We start from the raw sequence: 12,994 nt of genomic DNA on the forward strand, positions 1-12,994 counted from the left end.
TACTTATCTGGAATGGTGCGTGCATTCAAGGCACGGTAATCACCACATGGCCGCCAACCGTCATTCTTTTTAGGAGCTAGATGAAGCGGAGACGACCACGGACTCTCAGACCTGACTGCAGTACCGTTCTGGAGCATGGCCTCAAACTCTTTCTGAGCGATCTTGAGACGGTCGGGAGGGAGGCGTCGCGGTCTGCTTGACACGGGTGGGCCAGGTGTGGTACGTATATGATGCACAGTGTTATGCTTGGGCACTGTTGGCGTACCTGCTGGACGGGTGATGTCTGGGTATTTACGCAAGATGTCTAGGTACCTGGATTCTCCAGCCGTCACCTTTACCGACGATATGGCCATTATGGTCTCTGCTGCTGGCTGAGTGGGGGCCTTCACGGTGAGCGTTGTGTAGTTGTCGATTAGGCGTTGGTTTCTGCAATCAACCAAAATATCAAAATGGTACAGAAAGTCAACCCCTATGATCGGTTTAGAAACATCGGCGACCACAAAGCTCCAGCTGAACACGCGGCGCAGTCCCAAATTCAGTTGCAGTTGAACCGAGCCGTAAGTGGGTATTATAGTGCCGTTTGCTGCAAATAACTCGTAGTTTGTCTTCTTACGCAGTCCTCTAAGAGCTGCGCGCGGGTACACGCACAAATCCGATCCTGTGTCGACCAGGAACAGTACCTTAGAGTTTTTGTCCACTACGAAGAGGCGGCTCGGCTTTGATCGGCAGTCGCTAGCCGCTACTTCCGGCTGCCGTCGAAGTTTTCCGACCCCGGATAATTGCAAGGCCTGGTACACCGCGTCGACTTATCTCCAAATCTATTGTGATGCCAGCACACCGATGGATCTCTATTCTTCGAAGCTGATCGGTCCCTGTGCCGGCCTGTAGATGGCGTACGACTCCTACCACGGTAACTATTTCGCGAGCCGGACCTTGATGAGTGCGCTTGGTTTCCAAAATTGGCCTTTAGTGACGCTACTTCTCTTGCCAGGTTCGCCATTTGCTTTGCCATCTCTATGGCGTAAGGATCTCCACCTACAGCACATACCTGGGGCGTTTGAGGTGCAATATCGTGAACCTTGTCCGCTAAATCGGCTAATTCTTCTAACGTGGCACTTGACTGGGATGCTATTAACGTTTGCAAGCCGCTAGGCAAGCGACTAGACCATACAGTTTTCAAAAAGTCGTCCGTTACAGTTTTACCGGCTAACGTTCTCAAATGTCTCAAAAACTGTGAAGGTTTTCTTTCACCCAGCTCTTCGTGCTTCATTAGTTGCAACACCCGCTTTTCCTGCGACGCCGATAATCTAGATATAAGCTCGGTTTTTAATTTCGTATATCTATTTAATGCCGGAGGATTTGTTATTATATCCTTAACCTCCAATACATATTGGTGTTCCAACTGCGACACGATGTAATTATATTTTGTGGATTCGCTCGTTATTCCCGATACATCAAACTGAGCTTCCATCTGTTTAAACCATAAAGCGGGCTCTGCGGGCCAAAATGGCGGTGCGCGCACGGACACCTTAAATACAGAACCGTTGGAGTCCACATCATTCGATGGCGGCTGCGAACCACCAGCCCCGCCGGCACTATTTTCTTTTTTCTTATCGTCGCCGCACATGCCTTTAACTTCACTAGCTATCAACTTCACTTGCGTATTATAGTTCGAAATCGGAGGTCACCAATATAGGGTGCCTACCGGGCGTTGAATAACAAGTCCGTTGTAGACACACTATGTTTAATTTAAAAGTTTAAGGACAGTTACAAGAGAGAAGAAGCACAGGCACAAGAGCATAGAAAGCACAGATTACAGTCAGAAGGAAGGAAACACGAAAGAAAGCGAAATAACACAAAATTAGGCGTAAGCACTGCACTCGCGTATGTAGCGGATCGATAAGCGGAGAGACATGCATTCGCCGTCGCGGATGAAATCGCACTGCCGGAGTGGCGCGAGCGCCGGCCGCTGTATAGCCAAACCGGCTACGTGGTCTATGCTATTCCCAACCATCCGCTCGCGCGCTGATACTATCTAACCGACTCCGGCGGGGAGGTTAATACGTTAATCATGATTATAATGCTGTGTGCAGTGATCGCCACAACATTAAATGAAAACTATAGCGGACATGATCAGTTTAGCTGTTTTTGAGTTATCGCAAAAAGTTTCCCCTTCATAGTAAAAACACGTACTATCCACAGTTCATCCCTTGGTTAATAATCTACTATACTTTAAGCTCCAGTTTAGCTTCTTGTGACGGAAGAGTAACTACGGAACCCTACTCTGAACATGGCCCGATATGCTCTTGTCTAATATTAGTATTATTATAGTAACTTTAACCCCCTTATTCATAAACGTCTCTAAAGTTACGAAGTCACTAATAATCGTTTGTCCCTTTCCATCATACCAATACGTCGGAAAGGGACAAACGATTATTAGCGGCATCGTAACTTTAGTAGACGTTAGAAGAGTGAATCCTAAAGATTATTGCCTTTTTTAAATAAATATGGGGTCCAAGAAAAGCTCAGTCAACCAGTACAACAAGTCTAATTATGTCCAAGTATCACCCTTTCTTACGTACACAAAGGTGTAACTTTATCAAAGTTCTTCATCACATACACCCTTGTCACACTAACATGACTCCCCTCATGTAAGCTGCATCTCAACCGATCTTTTATACATCGGAATTCATTCATATGTATACATTTCGTCACTTTAATCCATTAAAATAACGCACTAAACTGTATACAAATTTACGACTTTGAACTAACAGGAACATTTTAACTGATCTACGGTGAACCTTATGTCTTGGTAATAAAGTTTATTGTCGGATAACAGAGGGCCTACCGCGAACGCAGAAGTTCGCAAATTGCGAGCATTTTTCTCGTTTACTCCAATTAAGGCGTAAGTAGAGTGACAGAGAAAGATGCCTGCGATTTGCGAACTAAGGTATTCGCGGTAGGCCCTCAGTATGGATGGTACTCGCCCTTAGTGGCGGCAAATAGGTTTAACTCTCGTCGCGATATTGTGCTATTCAATATTGAACCTTGCAATGATCAGTGTAGAGTCGTTATTTGAATGGTTTGTTAGATGTAAGAGTTCGGGATAGTAATGGATATTGGTAGTTCATTGAGTCGTAAAGAGGTTTAAGCAAAAAATAAGGTTAAAGTCACAATGTTTGATTGAAATAAATAGTTTTATAAACGTGTAAAAAAAAGTATAAATGATTCTAGTCAAACTACTGACTCTCATAAGCTTCACAGGATTCTTTCAGAAATTACGGCTTGATATTTAGAATTATTTATAAATCTGGCTTTGTCTGAGTTAGCCAAAACCTTGAGGGTAATGAAACAATTAAAAAAAGTAGCTTTTTTTTATTGTTAGCACATAGTAAGAGGAACACAGTTTATTTTTCTCGGGTCAAGAGTAGGTAGCAGTATGAGGATTAGCCCTAAAAGTGTTTATTTTGCCCTAATGTTTTTCTTGCCCTATTTAACCTTAAATCAAAACCAGTATAATAATAGGTAAAAAAAAAACTAAATTAAGAATTACAATTAAAGATATTAGATATTAAACATATGTATTCCTTTACTTTTTATATGTTTTTTAACAATGATTTGATGACTGCTAAAAACTAAAATAAAATGAGGCTAAAAGTTGACTATATTATTTATTTATTTATTTAAAACTTTATTGCACAAAAGAAAAACTTAATGTACAAAAGGCGAACTTAATGCCATGAGACATTCTCAAAGCAGAAAAGATTGTAGGCGGTGCGTTTAAAACTAAAAGAAATTGTTATTGAAAGAATTAGAGTCCTAATACACATAAATTAATTATAAACTACTTAAATACATAAAGACACATACATACATAACATAAATAAATAAATATATATATATACATAACATAATATACATAACCGATTCGTGAGACTGATACTTAATTGATCTTTAAACTGCCAGCAAATAAATCACGCACAAATTTTTTGAAAGCAAACTTGTTGGGAGCTTTTCTAATGTTAGGGGGAAGACCGTTCCAGAGACGTGCTGCCTGAATGGCGTAAGAGTTAGACATGAAGCTTGTTCTATGAGTGGGTATAGATGTATGATGTATGTGAATACATAATAATGTGTAAAATATCATATGAAGTGCAGATATTTCTGTAACTTTGTATTAAGGAACCCCGAAACCTAATCCAGCTTGATCCGTCTGTTTTCAAACAACGATTTCGAATAAAAATTCATGAAAAGAAAGTACCCAGGTAATAAGGAGGTGGGATTATAAAAGAAACGAAGGATTTTTCACGTGAAAACGTTTGAAAAAAGGCTCATTATAATCCTACTAGATTGATGCGTCAAATATCTGACAAGATTTACTTTAAGTCACCATTTTGGGTAAACCCAAAATATGAATACTCGTATGATAATTAAGTCACCATTTTGGGTGAGCCCAAAATATAAATACTCATATGAAATACTTTAAGTCACCATTTTGAGTGAACCCAAAATATGAATACTTGTATGATATATTTTAAGTCACCATTTTGAGTGAACCCAAAATAGTGACTTAAAATATATCATACAAGTACATAAAACGTATCATATAAGTGAATACTCGTATGATATATTTTAAGTCACCATTTTGGGTGAACTCGAAATATGAATACTCGTATGATTTACTTTAAGTCACCATTTTGAGTGAACCCAAAATATGAATACTCGTATGATATATTTTAAGTCACCATTTTGAGTGAACCCAAAATATGAATACTTGTATGATATATTTTAAGTCACCATTTTGGGTGAGCCCAAAATATGAATACTTGTATGATTTTTCGTGACGCAAGGGTTATAGGTATTTTCTTCTTTTTCTATATAAAAATAATTCGTATCTTTATGTCATTTATCATTAAGTACCATAATTCAGGCCTTCAACACTGGAGGGCTTCGTCACTTTTCTTTAATATATGACATCTATTTCAGTTTATAATTTATACTACATACTTAAAAACAAGATTCTAAATATATGATAAAAATAAATTTGATGTGGCCTACTATATTATTATATTCTGATCAGGAAAAAGTAGAAGTACTTACTTAATTTTTTGACGCGAAAAAAAAATGTTTTCTATGGGGCAGGTCGTCAAACGATTTACTCTCCAAAGGACAAGGATTTTTCGCGTCAAAATTTTTTTCTTTCTACTTTTTCCTAATCAGACTCGAACAGTATAGCGAATGTGACCCACGGTTCCTCTCTATTTTTGTTACACCTAGGTATACATAGCCTACATAGGTACCTACTATAATTACAACCAACAGCCTAAACCGTTAGGTAGGTGGCTAAGTAACATTTGCGATTTAAAGTACAGGGTGGCCAAATAAGAAGTATACATTTTGTTTTTAAATTTTAACTGTATTAAATTCAAAAATTATTAGGTATTGTTTTAAAAATATATTCTTCAGGGTTGGCAAATTCATGCGAAACATAATGTCTGACATATGTCCACCTCTAACAGCAGGCAAATGTAAGCCCTTATCATCCCAATGTTCAGCATCTATTCGCACATTTTTGGCATTATCTTAGTACATTTGTGTCGAATAGTCGGTTTTAACTGTTTAAATTTCATCAGCTCGTTAGCATAGACACGTAATTTTAGATAGCCCCACAGAAATAAGTCAAGAGCTACAAAATATGGAGAATTTGGGTGCCAATCACTGTCACTTTTTTTCAAAATTAATCGAGCAAACAACGTGTTTTAAACAACAGAAACATTTGAGATAAAATTGCTTGCTGCTAGTGGTATACATTTGGCAGAAATTATCTTCCGTATACAATTGCCAACCCTGAATAATATATTTATGAAAAAATATTTAATAAAATTTCCACTTAATGTAATTAAAATTTAAAAACAAAGTGTATCATTCTTATTTGTCCACCCTGTATATTCTCCTTTATACTTATATAGAATACTGTTTATGATTTGTTCCATCCGCTTCTATTAATACTGGCTGGAGACAAGAGCAAAGTAAAATTCGTGAATTGATCCATTAGCGACTGTATCCATTTCGCCAGAGTACCCACCAATAGCAAACCACAAATCCACAGTGGACCACAGATCTACAACGTAGAACATTGCCTGTCAAATATCAAAAGTGTGATCAAGATCGATTCAAAGTCAAATGTCAATGCAAGTAATTAAAGTGCAGTAGGTTTAGAAAACGGAGTTAAAAAAAAAGTTGCAGCGCTTTTTTGGATCCCATACGTCCGCCATTTTAATTAGCATTCTTGAGGCCTTTCTCGAGGGACGGTATCGATTCGAATCCTGAGCTTTTGACTTTCGCTTGATAGCAATAAATCACGAACATAGGTCTAAAATGCACTTTGAAAATTTGAAAAAAATTATACACAAAAGCTAAAAAATATGAAAATTGCTTCTAAAAATCGGCAATATCATGTTTGATGAAACGTATCGATTACTTTGTTATTTATTTATACTTACAAAAAATTTAAATTAAAAAAAATGATATACGCGCTCCCGGACGCGCGCTCCATCTCACTCTCGCTTACGCTCAGTGAGAGTGAGACAATAACACGAACTTACTGTGCCTTAATTCAGAAATAATATGTGATGGCGTCGTTTTTGTTACCATTGGATGGCTTTTTATGTCATTCTAAATTTGTGGGGTGGACCAGAAATCTTTGCACAAAAGTTTACACTTATAACTGTGTACAGTGAAGTGTAAAAATATGGGTGTATACATCTTACTCAAAAATATATCCCATAGCTCTTACGTCGGCGAATTAAGAACTATGGAACATATTTTTGAGTAAGTTGTATGCAACTATATTTTTACTTGACTGTACGTTGGCACTACAGCATATATTTGATACGACCGCACAACCAAAGGATTTTATTTAGGCATTAACTAACACACTCATTGGTTTTATAAAAATCAGACGACTTTTATTTTTCCATAAAAAATAATTCAGCAAGTAACACTACTTTGTTTAACTCAAAACGTCGCATTTACGCGACGTCACAACTGTCGCAAGTGACTATGATGTACGAAATACATTGGCGCTGGAATATAGTAATATTATACATATAATATTATAGTACACCCGTTGAGACTAAGGCGGCCGGTACACTTGTAAGTTTTACTTACGCAAGTAGGGACACAGCTATACTATAGAGTGAGAGATGAATATCATTATCTCATTCTAACAAATAGCTTTGTCCTTACTTACGTAAGTAAAACTTACAAGTGTACCGCCCCGCAAAAAGTAAAAAAATCTTTCAGAATCGTTTTATTTGGCTAAAACCTATATCTAGTTTACATTTGCGGTTATATCAAAAATACATGCAATAATAATGATTTCTTCTTTAATTCTTATCGTCCTAGCTAATTACTAACTTGATGTGCTTAATTTCTGTTATTGAAAAAGCAAGCAACAAAGTTCCTTTGTACCTATTATTACAAGCTTTTATTTAACTTGCAATGTACATATGTATGTACGGGTCAAATTTTTACAAGTTAAATTTGACCCACTTATTCCCGGTTACAGATGAAGATGAAAATTTGCATACATATGTACGTCGGGTGACAATGCAAGATTATGGTACCATAGATAGAGCTGATCTGATGATGGAGACAGGTGACCATAGGAACTCTGTGATAAAACAACGCAACCTAATTGTGTTTGGGGTGTTTAGTAGTATCTCGATGAGTATTAGTTACCTATGGAAAGTACAAGCGATAAAAGCTTGTACCAATATGAAATTTTTGTCAAAAACTTATCTCATCAAGTTTGTAAGGCATAATTATATAAATAAATAAATATTATAGGACATTATTACACAAATTGACTAAGTTCCACTTATGTTGAGGGTACTTAGACAACGATATATATAATATATAAATATTTTATAAATACTTAAATACATAGAAAACACCCATGACTCAGGAACAAATATCCATGCTCATCACACAAATACATGCCCTTACCAGGATTTGAACCCGGGACCATCAGCTTCGTAGGCAGGGTCACTACCCACTAGGCCAAACCGGTCGGTCGGTCGGTGTATAATTTGGTTCTACTGTTTCTGTACAATATTATGTTGTAAATAATTATAATAATAAACTGGTTCCGACGATACTTTACGCAATTTGCTAACGTGATGCCGTTACATGAAAAGTTTGCCTTGAAGGAAAAAATCGTCGTGTTTCTTGTATTATCCTTAATAATAATGTAATATTGTTATATAGGGTAATTTACCTAATGATTGGCCCATAAATTACAGTTATTGGTTCGTATTTGTGCTGAAAATTCTGTGTATTGTTGATTTTTATATGTATATACCGGGTTTTTGTCGACCAGCCTGGCCTAGTGGGTAGTGACCCTGCCTATGAAGCCGATGGTCCCGGGTTCAAATCCTGGTAAGGGCATTTATTCGTGTGATGAGCATGGATATTTGTTCCTGAGTCATGGGTTCTATGTATTTAAGTATTTATAAATATTTATATATTATGTATCATTATATATATCGTTGTCTAAGTACCCTCAACACAAGCCTTATTGAGCTTACTGTGGGACTTAGTCAAGTTGTGTATAGTGTCCTATAATAATTATTTATTTATATAGTATTAGAGAAAAGTGGGGAAATTGGGAACACTAAACTTCAAATGATCAAAAACGATATAAAAATTTCACAAAACAATTTAATTTTTATGCGACACATATGGACAACGCCAGGTTACGCAAAAAATCCTGCGTAAAAAACTCAATAAACGATGTTGATTCCTCTTCCAATACTAAACCAAATGTAACGAAATTTTGAGATTTAAATGGTAATGAAATTATCTGTGTCGAATTGCTTTATATGTATACACTATTAGTTTTAGATTAGTAAATTAGGCCGTTTTTGCGTATATTTAAAGTGCACTAGCGCCTTAAGAAACAAAAATATCAAAAAAGCAAAACAATCCAACACAGATATTAATAATAACAATCTGTGTTAAAAAATCATTGCTATAATAGCTTCAAAAACCACGGAGGAAACAGTCGAGTACGTTTGAATGAAGAAATGACCACTCCTGTTGCCTCTTATGTATTTCTAGCTTTATACCTACTACTAACTATATAGTTAACTTATAAACAATGAGAATCTCATTATAATTATACTGTTACACACATTATCCTCATGATTATAAAATCGTAAAACTATGTAATTGTGAGGAGCCATAATCAAAACTGCACTAAGTCTCTACCAATATCAAGTGTATTTACGACATTCTTCTTCTAAGCGACCGTGCGCAGAAGCGATGCGTTCAGGAATTCATATGACTTACAAAATACTAGTATAAAATTGTCCAGTATAAGCGTATCCATAAGTGGAACAATTCTACTCAATAGGAGATCTTGCTTAAATTGGTCGCGGTATAGCAGAGCGCTCGGTATGGTTTGCAAATGGCGACTCTGTTAGTTCAGCTCAGTCAGACGATATCCGACCACGTTGAGACGCACGCGTCTCGCTCCGCCGCGTACGATCGTAAACATCCATGTTATAACTGAAAACGTAAATAATAACCTCAAAACTTTATAAACAAATACAGTGTTGAGTGAGTAAATGTAAAGTGCTTAAGGTGAAGTTTGTTGAAGTTTTTGCTAATTAGATTAGGATATAAGTAGTGATAGTGGCTCATTCATATGCAGTCGGAAGGTCAGTGTCGATCGATGTTATCACTGTCTAGGTACGCTCATACACAGTGCAAATAATTTAGGTTTCATATTTATGTACCAAGAAAAATGTTCGTCTGAAATATTGTGCTATTCAACTTCACTAAAACTTTAGAGTATGTAATCACTATTATAACAACTTGTATTGACACGAATAATCTGACTAAAGTTATTTTCGTAAAAAATTCTCTTTCAAAGTTGGTTAAAAATGTAATCAGGAGTAAATGTAAAAACGACCTGATGTCTTAGTTATTCAACAATATCGGCTCTATAGTTTTGACTCTACTGAAAATACGACGCAAACATACATATCTACATATAGTAAACACCCCTATAATGGAACAGGCACCAGTAATGGGATGGTATAGACAAATCCCGTAAAACAAGTATTTACGATCCGTTTTTAATCACTAGCAACGTTTTACCATAAACAAGAGCCAAAGAGCTACTTAAGTTAAATTTTTCATAGATATTTGTTACTTTGAAAATTAATTGCGCCGTACATCCCATGACTGGAGCAAAAAAAACATAGTTTTAATTGGTAAATAATATTGAAACCAATTGAAGTAGCTTTCATTAAATACATAGAAAACATAAAGGACGAATTGAACATTCAACTTTTAAAGCATAAAGCGGTAGAAATTGTACAGATGTCGGTGTTATATTAAAAATACTTAAAATTTTCTCTTAAATGTCCCATGCCGTTAACATACATAAACTGATAAAATAATAATTCCGCCCGTAACCGGGTAAAATGAGGAAAAATCTTTAAAATTCCATAAGTATATAATACCTACTTGTATCCGCTATTATTAAGTTTGTATAAAGTTATTTATAGTATTTATTTACCTACTTAACACACGTTTTCTGCGAGGTACCGGTTTCTAATCATAGGTTTTTAATACCTACGTAAAATAATAACATAACTAAGTAGATACAATAAGTTATAGATAAAAGCGATTCTTATTTTGAGTTTATGTTTTATTGCGATATATACACCGTGTTTTTTTTTGATTTGCGTTAATTTCGAGGGTGCATTCCTGAGCTTAAATTCGTAACTTTCCCAAAGACACCGATATTCTAATTAACTCCATTTCGGAGATAATCAATCATAATTTTTTATATTATAAGGCCCTTACGAGCGTGTACACTTGCCTTAGGGCCTGTTTACTTATTGATTAGTGTTTAGTGCGAGTTCATACATTTGCTACTAACGTACTTACTATCTCGGACGATCGATGTTAGAAATGACATTAATATATCACAGTTTTCAATTGTTTGGTTGAGTTAAATGTAATTCCCGTGTTACAACAACGCTATATGCAACATTTAGTTACTTTTTATAAAAATAAAAATAGTAAATAAAAAACAAAAAAATTTTTTTTTTTTTTTAAATTAATTATGCCATTTAGTTTCCTTAAACGTACTTACCGAAACCCTAGAGTTAACGCAATTCAATAAAAACACGGTGTATAGTAAATACTTTTCTTTTATTGCATTTTGCTATTGATTAGAAAATTTAACTATACATAAGCATTCTGGTAGGGAGATTCTGACTGAAATAAGTTCGAGATGTTATTTGATTCTATTCGGCTACTTTGACTCTCCCTTTATCTATTACAAGCTTTAAGTATATTAACTTGCAAGGTACCTATGTATGTACGGGTCAAATCTTGCAAGACAAATTTGACCCACTTCCCCACTTCCACTGAAGATGAAAATTTGCATACTTATACCTATTAAGTCGGGTGACAATGCAATATTATGGTACTATCGAGCTGATCCGATGATGGAGACAGGAGGTGGACATAGGAACTCTATGATAAAACAACGCAACCTAATTGTGTTTGGAATTTTTAGAATTGTCTCGATGAGTATTAGTTGCCAGTAGAAAACCCCGCACGTTTTCCCTGTTTAGACGGCTTCGTCGAATGACTGTATTGTTTTATAGACTGTGCTAATGGTATTTTCATATTTTGAGGGATGTTTTGCTAAACGGGGATAGGTATTATTCAAACAGAATATTTTGGAACTAAATCGCAATAAGTACATAGTTAATTTCACTAAAGGGAAATATACAGAAATTGGGACCGGGTACGTCCTTAAACTGCGTCCAAATACTATGAGTAATGGGCACTATGAGCACTGTGAATGTCATCTCGATTTGTGTGGTAGGGCACAGCACAGCGGATATCATTCCAGATCTAGAGCAGAGCCCAACTGGGGAAGTACCTCTACCTTACAGAAAACCGCAGCCAAATAATACTAGACCCTACTAATAGTGTTGTGTTCCTGCCAGTGCGTAAGGTTGCCAGAGCTCAACGAGGGTGCGGAGTGTTAAGGTCGGCAACGCGCATGTAACTCAGAAGTTGCAGGCGTATATAGGCTACGAGACTGCCTAACATCAGGCGGGCCGTATGCTTGATTGCCACCGACTTGGTTTTGCAAAGTTACATTTTGCAACTGAGTTATTCTTTATGCGATTTATGCATACCTACTTAATTTGTTTCTAAGCTTATATGTATCTAGCCATAAAAATATCCTGACACTTTACACAATTACCTTTCTTTATTCCAGTAAAAATAATCCAAGTTGAAGAGTTCAAGGGCGTAGCAGAATAGATCTAAATCCAGAAATAACACAAACACGCCCCGTGAGGCCGGCGGCAAACCCCAACAGATACGAGTATGGAAAAAATAGTCTTATTGTTTTGATGATCATTGTGGTATTTTTAGGGTTCCGTAGCCAAATGGCAAAAAACGGAACCCTTATAGATTCGTCATGTCCGTCTGTCTGTCCGATTATGTCACCGCCACTTTTTTCCGAAACTATAAGAGCTATACTGTTCAAACTTGGTAAGTAGATGTATTCTATGAACCGCATTAGGATGTTTACACAAAAATAGAAAAAAAAACAATAAATTTTGGGGGTTCCCCATACTTAGAACTGAAACTCAAAAAATCTTTTTTCATCAAACCCATACGTGTGGGGTATCTATGGATAGGTCTTTAAAAATGATATTGAGGTTTCTAATATCATTTTTTTTCTAAGCTGAATAGTTTGCGCGAGAGACACTTCCAAAGTGGTAAAACGTGTCCCCCCCCCCGTAACTTCTAAAATGACAGAATGAAAAATTTAAAAAAAATATATGATATATATTGCCATGCAAACTTCCACCGAAAATTGGTTTGAACGAGATCTAGTAAGTAGTTTTTTTTAATACGTCATAAATGGTATTTATTATTTATATTG

This window comes from Cydia pomonella, chromosome 6 (assembly GCF_033807575.1).
Source record: "Cydia pomonella isolate Wapato2018A chromosome 6, ilCydPomo1, whole genome shotgun sequence".
Classification (NCBI taxonomy): Eukaryota; Metazoa; Arthropoda; class Insecta; order Lepidoptera; family Tortricidae; genus Cydia; species Cydia pomonella.